This window comes from Chaetura pelagica, unplaced genomic scaffold (genome assembly GCF_000747805.2).
Source record: "Chaetura pelagica isolate M959 unplaced genomic scaffold, ChaPel_1.0 scaffold69, whole genome shotgun sequence".
NCBI classification, from domain to species: Eukaryota; Metazoa; Chordata; class Aves; order Apodiformes; family Apodidae; genus Chaetura; species Chaetura pelagica.
This window is the reverse complement of record NW_009970724.1, coordinates 9,733,981-9,742,454: the sequence shown is the minus strand read 5'-3', so window position 1 is coordinate 9,742,454 and position 8,474 is coordinate 9,733,981.

Here is an 8,474-nt window from a genome sequence, read left to right as displayed (position 1 = left end):
CCTGCCGCCTCGCCGGCGGTCTCGACCGACCCGCCAGGCCGTACCTGTGGCGCGGGGACACTTCCCGCACCTGGCGTCAGCGCTTCTCGGCGCCGGGAGCCTGTTCTCGGCGTGGGAAACGCCCGGAGAGGCAGCGCCAGGCCCAGGCTCCCCGTCCCCTCGGGCCCCGACAGGGACCCGGTCCTCACAGTGTCCCTGCCAACAACTGCTTCGTGCCTTCGACTACACAGTCAGTGGCAAGGAGACAGCCTGTTGACTACTTAGCTGACCACTATTAAAAAAATAATTCAGATGAACTTACAGAGTAACTGTTGCAGTGAGTTTGGCTGTTTCTTCACATAAATCCATGTAGCCGTGTTTCTCCTCAAACTCCTCACCACAAACTACTTGCATTCCATGACCATTAGGAAATAGACTTTTATCCCACCAATATTTTCCCCCAGTCTCAGTATTTCATCACAAACCTTACAATGTTTGTTAGAGAGTCAGGAAGAGCAGTTCATGGGACAAACCTGGATTGCATTCAAACAAAAAGTCAAACTAAATATGTTATACCTATGAAGGAATATTTGAAAATGTGATCCAAATGATTCCAAACCCAGAAAGATACTAAAATCTATGCAAAACATCATCTGGATTTTCTGTATTGTGATCTGGCAGCACTGATGCTTAGAGACTTGGTTTATTCATGAACTTGGCAGTGCTGGGTTAACGGTTGGACTTGATGATCTTAGAGGTCTTTTCCAACCAAAACGATTCTATGGTTCAACAGACTGGTACTTGACTGGACTTCAATTTTTTCAGGTTAGTTTATGTCTCTTCGAGTCTCACGGAAACTACTGAAGTCTAATAAAGAATCTGAGACCCAAAAAAACTTCATATTTCCATAACTACAAATTTTTCACTGTGCTTTACTACCCCTCTCCCTCTTCTCTAACTGACCCCATGAGTAGCCCAGTAACTAACTTAACAATTAGAAGCACATGCTAATTCTCATTCTACTCTGTGACTTTTCGTTGTTCCATTCTGGAAGAGTCACTCTGGTTCTCTGCAGCAATCAATTTACTGCATGGAAAATAACTAATACTGCTTCTCCTAAATGCCAGTATCATTTGCATATCTGCAAGTGCCTTCTCTTTCAGCAGCTCTCTTCTGCACCCATCACTGACCACTAGACTAAATGATTTATTATTCTCATTCTTATGAAATCCCTCTTACGCCTTTCATTTGCTTGAGTTGCATATAATGTTCATCAGGCCAAATGCTATTCTTTACTTTTTTTGCTGGTTGTAGCATTCTTTACTGATTGCCTATGTTAAAGAAGTACTATACTTGAAAGTAACATCAGGGACTTGAGAGATTTAGAATGGTGTATAACCATCTCTATAAATCCAGTGTGGTTTTATATATTTACTCCACGTATATATATATACCATATATATATCATATATATCACATATATATATCAGTCAGTTCTGTAGATTCTGGCATGTTTGGTAGGCCTTGCACCATTGGAGGTTAGGGTTATAGTTGGTTTCTCTCATTGAAACTGCCTCTTGATGCCACACTGTATTGAGGATTTTTTGTCTTTTCCTCCACCTTATAATACAACTTGTCTGCTTTCGTATTGATTGAAGTACTGATCCTTTTATACTTTTTAGCATTTTGTAGAAAATCTGTCTTTCTATCTGACTTACTGTACCTCACTGCCTGTCTTGCTTATCCCCCTTGCCTTTCTAGTAATGTTGTCTTTGAACCTGTGTTTCTCATCTCTTTTGTAATATTCATGTTTTCTCTTTTTATGACACCTACAAGAATCCATCGGCTTAAATGAGCTAATACTCATTCAGTTTAATCTCCAAGTTAGATGCTCTTCCATATAAGGGAGACTGAGGAGCACACGTTGAGTGTTTATAGCAGAAAAGATGCTGGAACTGAGTGACATAATGGATGTGACTTTATAGAGCAAAACTCAGTCAACCTGAAACCCTCAGTAAAAGTGATAATTAGTCAATCAAGAGCATTTCATTTGAAAAGGGAAAAAAACCCAAAACATACCAACAATCAGGGTGTTACTAATAAAATGCCAAAGCATCCTCTTGCTCATTTGTTTGTTCAGCATGGTATTCCACTTTCCTCTTCATGTAGCTTTGCCTTCTTATACGATTAGATTACCTTTAGTGTGCCTTTGGATAGCTTGTAAAATGTTTGCCATATTTTGGACATTGTGATAATATAAGCAATGATTTTGTCATCTGCTTTCTCTGTTGCCAGAGTATTTTTTTTGTTTTGTCTTTCTCATGTTTTAGAAGATCAGAAAAAATGTTTTAAATCCTAGTAATCTAATTGCTGCAATAATATTTTGTTTCCAAAATAATTTCCTTTGATCATTGATATATTTGGATGTTTCAGTTTCATTTTTTGTTTCCTTTTCATTTCAAGAACAGCTAGTAAATATAGTCTGTGTAGTTCAGCAGCAGCATGAGTAGTTGTTGATGTATGTTTATTGAAAGACTGTAGGAATTAGGAAGCACACAAAGATAATTTCTGCACTACACTGTCCCATATTGAATCCCTGGAGTTGCTGGAGAAAAAAATAGCATTCACACTCTTAGAGAATATCTTGTCCAGGAATTTCCCTGAGCACTTTTTGATGTCACAGCATTCTAGGGCAACAAGTTATGCAATTTAAGTTCTCATTATTCAAGTTACAAATCCAATGGCTTTATTTAGGTGCATAATAAATGCTTTCTGGTTTGTTTCTGGGTTTATATTGGCCTTTTTTCCTGATAAAACCAGTCTTATTTACAAGTTGAATGCTGCTAAGCCATGAGCTGGTGTTTTCACAGAACCCTCCACAACTCAACCACTCACTGCTGTTTGGAAGTAATTCATTTAGATTCCAGGATTTTGTATGTATAGATTGACTTGTTTCTCCATTGCATATTACTTCCAGTTTTCAGCACAGAATTTAAGTTAGCATTTTATCATTCAGTCACACAGTATCATGAGAGCTTTCCACAATTCTTCATGGTCAGCTTTTGTTTTTATTACCATGAATAATTCAGCATCATCAGCAAACTTGGTTGCCTCAATAATCACTCTTTTTTCCAGATCATTCAAGAACATGCTGAACAGCCCAGGTCCCTGTGGTACATCACCGGTGACCTCCCTCTACTGTAAAATATAGACAATTTTTTCTTCCCCTTCATTTTTAATCTTTTCATTGTCTAGTATTAGTAATAATTAATACACTGATAATTATTATTAATAAAATAGTAATTTCTAACTTATCAAGGAATATACATGTTAATCCTGTACCAGCTTAGTTGTTCTCAAGAGTTTGGGGCAGGGAATTTCAACAAATTCACATTTTGAAATTACGTCATGTTGCTTTGATCCGACTGTGCTGAAACGCAAACTTAGTGGCTCCTTCCAAGAATACAATACATTTTGCTATGAGATGCACTAACACAGTAACAACTCTTCATTTGTCCCTATCAACAAACTAAATAGCCCTGTCTTTTTTGTTTCATTATATTATTAACAGTAGTGTCAATGAATGGTGTTGCATAGTATGACTGATCCTCTGTCATTATATATATATTTAATATGTATACATATATAAAATAGGTAAAGGTGATCACTTAGTTTAACTGTCTTTATTATATTAAACCACATTATTTTATCTTAAGCCAGTTCTTATCAACTTCATAAATTCCCCAGATGCCTTTGAGCGAAGTCCCAATGTTTATTAGTAGCTATTCATCTTTTTGTGCTCCTGTAAACAATATCCTTAATCAACCATTTCTTCCCAGCAGTCTGTGTTGATTTACTTTGCTTTATTGAACTAAGTTTTGAAGCTATTGAGGAGCTCTTACAAGCACAGCGCCCTCAATAAATGTCTCTCTTTCAAGTTCAGGTCAGAAATCATCTTGCTGGTCTGAATCCCACAGGATGTTCTCCAACATTTTATTTCTAGCATCCTTGCTAGAAAGAGCTTATCTTGGACAGGCTGGGAGTGTTACTGCTCTCTACCCTCTCAAACACCAAAGCACATGACATAGCTCATACTGTACTTTTGTAAACATTTGTCAGAGGATGAGGGGTAATGGTTCATAACTGGAAGAGAGGAGATTTAGGTTAGATATTAGGAAGAAAGTCTTTAGTGTTAAGGTGGTGAGACATCGTAACAGATTGCCTAGAGAAGTTGTGGATGCCCCATCCCCAGAAGTGTTGAAGACCAGGTTGGATGGGGCCCTAAGCAACCTGATCTAGTGGGAGGTGTCCCTGCCAATGCAGGGGGTTGGAACTAGATTATCTTTAAGTTCCCTTCCAAGTCAAACCATTCTATGAGTCTATGGTTTAGCTCAGTGACTCCCTGGCAAGCAATTGATTTGTGCAGTTAGTGCCCAGTTTGGCATTGCATGTCAGCAGCTAGATCATGACCAGTAGCTGAGAGGTGGCAATGGTTAACCTCCTCACCCAATATGCCTCCTGTGGCAGGGGTGGGGGCAATGACTTTTTTTCTGCTCTAGTGAAAAAAAAAAAATCTAATCCACCACTGCAGGTCCTCTAAACTCATCTGGTTTGACTTTGCACTGGAGCTGTCTAGACAGACTCACAGTCATTTTTATCAAAGGGGGGGCCCAAGACCCCAATCTTCTGCCTCCAGCTACTCATTTGCTGTCTGAGGGCCCCCCCATGCTCTGCACCCTGCAGACATAAGCAAGCTCAGGCCAGAGGTTTAAGCCACAGCCTGAGTATCCCAAAATGAGGCCTAGATGTAAGTTTAAGGGGCTACTGGGAGGTATTTTGACTTGCCCTCTGTTTAACTTGCAGTCAAACATCAGACAGAAGACTTTATGTGACATACACAGTGAGCCTGGTCTTGAACAATTTCTGAGTTTGCCTAGTTTTATGGACATGATGATTACATTTACAAAAAATGTGACAAAAAAGAAATTGAGAAAACACATTTTAAAAAAAAACCTCAACACCAGGAAGGAAAATACTCCAAGTCCCCAATAACATAGTAAATTAAAGCAATATGTTCTCAGAGAAAGGAAACACACAGCAGTGTCTAAGAATGTTCTTTTCACAGCTGGACTGAAATGGGACTTCTGCTATTGATTTCAGGAATACCAGAACTTGAACTCTGAACTCAAATAATTTAAAAGGAGTAAAAAGTGTCTCACAGTGATTTTTAGAAGGTTATGTAAGTGACAGATGAGCTCACCTTTCCACTTTACTCTTCAGTGTTAAAGAACAGAATTCTTTTTTGTGCAATTTTCCCAAAACTGTGCTCTCATCCCATCCAACAGAAGTTCTTCAAAATCCTTTTTGCACCTTAGGTAGGAACAGCATTATGTTTCTTGTCTTTTTAATAGGGATTATTTTATGGACTCCTACAAGACTGTATAAATTATCAAAAATTATATTAAAAAGGAAGAATATTTTTCAAATGGATACTGTCCATAGTAGTAGAAGATATTAAAAAAGGAAACCTTTTAAGTGCTACAGAAAAAATATCTTCAAAGAGGACACCCCAGAAATGTGGCTGGTTTTTAAAAATGAAAATCTTCAAAGCAGTCACCTCTTTCTGTGAGGAAATCCTCAAAGGGACATTCCTTCAGAGCGAGAATGTTTGAAATTAAATATCTTAACTGATATGAAAACTTTGAAAGCAATAAACCATTCCTAAAATTTAAGGCCATATTTCCTTGTTGGACTATGGGATGTTCTTAAAGGGAGAAAAGGCTGCACCATTGTTAGCTGTAGAGGTGACCAACATCTACTTCTCTTACAAGAAGGAATAACATTTTTTTTTAAACCTTTTCTCATAATACAAACTTGTGACATTATTATTGTATTTTTAACAATAAAAAAGTATTGTTGGCAGTTTACTCTTTCATCACTGGGCAGGTAGTGTTATGCACATTGCTAACTTGAAAACAGCTTCTTAATTTTTAAAGATATAAGTAAGAAAGCTCATGGAGTGGAGCTTGGGAAATATCTGTGTGAATTACATTCCTGTGGAATAATACATTTTTGTAAAAATAAGACTTTTCACAGAAGATGGCAGCTTGACTGTATATTTTCCAGGTTTGAAGGATATTTTTTGCAATCTGGACTATTTTTATGGGATGTGAATCCCTTTCCAAATTTTTTCCAACTAGCACATTCCATGGAGTCATTTTAGGTTAAAAGCTTTACAGGGAAGTGATGTACAAGCATGGATGTGACTAGAAATTAAATAGCCTATATATAGGTTAGAAGGGAAACAACGAAAAGACAAAATGTTCATTGTGCTGCACTGAAACCTCATGGCCTTTAGGATGAGTGCTGCTGAGGCACTGCTTTGGGCAAAGCAAGATGAAGCTATAGTATCATTTGAAGAGGCTGACTGTTGGGGCACTAGATTAGTGTGTGAGTGACTGCAGCTGACCCAAAGCCAAGGAAAAGCCAAAACAAATTTTGGGCTAAGACACTGGAATTTAAAGCAGCCTGGAGAGAGACAATCTCATTTGATTGGAGAAACTCAGAAATTGGAAGATAAAATGCATATTTGCCTCACTGAGTGGCCACTTTCTCTCTTACCAGTGAGGCTCATGGAAGCAGCGTTATAGTCAGCTTCTGCTCCTAGCTATGTGAACCTACAACAGTGCCAGCCACCTTCACACAGTTCCTACGCTCAGAATTATGGGGGATATCAAACAACAGAGTCTCCCCCACTCTTCCTTATTGTCTTCTCATGCTGTCCTCACATGCCCCTCACTTTAGGCTTTGGCTAACATAAACATCCTTAGGAAAATGCTGCTAAGGTGATGCATTGTGGCATTCTGGCTTCTAATTACTGTACATACTCCTCCCACTTGTCTGTCTAGCAGCAGTTTTAGTGGGATCACTCAAACATCTTTCTGTATTAAATGTTCTACATAAAATTATTATTTCACATCTGCTCAGCTGAAAGACTTTTCAGCATATCAGGTCCATAGAACTGTGATTCCTATAGCATGCAGTAGTGGGAGATTCAATACATAAACACAGGAGGCAATTTTGACCCAAATGGCATACCTGATATGACAGAGTTATTTAATAATTACTTATAATTGGGATCTGGTTTTGAGCTTTAGAAAAACAGACAACCACAAAAAGTAAAAATAGCTAACATGCTAGAAGGTAGATGTGAGTAGAGCTTTTGCTAATAGCAGAAGAAAATTCAGATTGCAAGGACCAATTTGGGTGTTCAGTTGCTATTACAGTCTTTTCAGGCACTTGAATAAACACAGTCAATGCAGCTGGCAACCCACAGAGAATTTGAGGAAAACCTACAAATACTTGTGAGACCAATTGCAGCCAATCTGCCCAAAATAACTGCATATAAAAACCTTTCTGTGGCACTGCCTCTCAGAACACCCAAAGTCCTGAACCTGGCTGCAGGCTTCCTCTGCCTCCCAGGAAGCCAGTGCAGACCCAGTGCCCTCCCTCCATGGCACTGAAGCTGAGCAGCCGTGGGCACCAGCAGCCTCCTCCCACCCCCTGCAGCCAACACACAGTCCGTGAGCTGCCTCAGTCTGGGTCCTTTACTGCAGCCACTATCAAGCTTTTCTGCATCTAAAACTCTCCTAACTTTGTACCCAGAGCTTTCCATCAATCCATGAGAAAATACCAAAGCCCCTTCCCAGGCTCAGGACTTCTCTATCACAGGTAGAACTAGCAACCTCTGCTGTGCCTTAGGCTACAAGGCTAAAAAAGCACCAGAAAGCAATCCATAAACTGAAGGTTTGGGGTAATTTTCTATTCCTCGTGCTCCATGGAATTTCATGCTATGTTAGCTGCAATTTAAAGCCGACCTGCTACAGCAAACAGAAATCTCACTTATGGCAAAGTAGGAACAACAGATCAGGGACACCTCAGTAATTTTTCTTGTCAAACCTAGATCTTCTTGTCTTTGCAACTTGGAAACAATAGAAAAATCCAAATATTTCTGAAGTCACAAACGGTATTTTCCATTTGAAAATTTTAATTTGCTCTATCAACCATACAAAGCAGATAGTCTTTTTTTTCACTGTAACATAAACAGTTTCAGAAATGTAATGTGGTAAAAGGCACATCAGCTTACTCTGGAAATCTGAAAATGGATGCTGGATAGAAGACCAACAGAATAGAGATGGAAGTCAGAAATAATACTGTTCTTAAAGCCATTATGTTTTCAGAATGGATATTAATTGGGTTTAATTAAACTTCAGTTTGCCATCCCCAAAACTAATGTACTTTATAATTTTGAGAGTAATCTTCTGTATAGCTGCTGTCCTTTAGGAGTGCTGATGTAGCTGAAGAGCAAGAGCAGCTTGTCACACTGCATTGCTAACCATCTGCTTGCAAACTTCAGAGAATTTCTGGCCACGTGTGACATAATATCTCATTAACCTTTTGCAATATCTGAACCCAACAAGCCTATCTGCATTTTG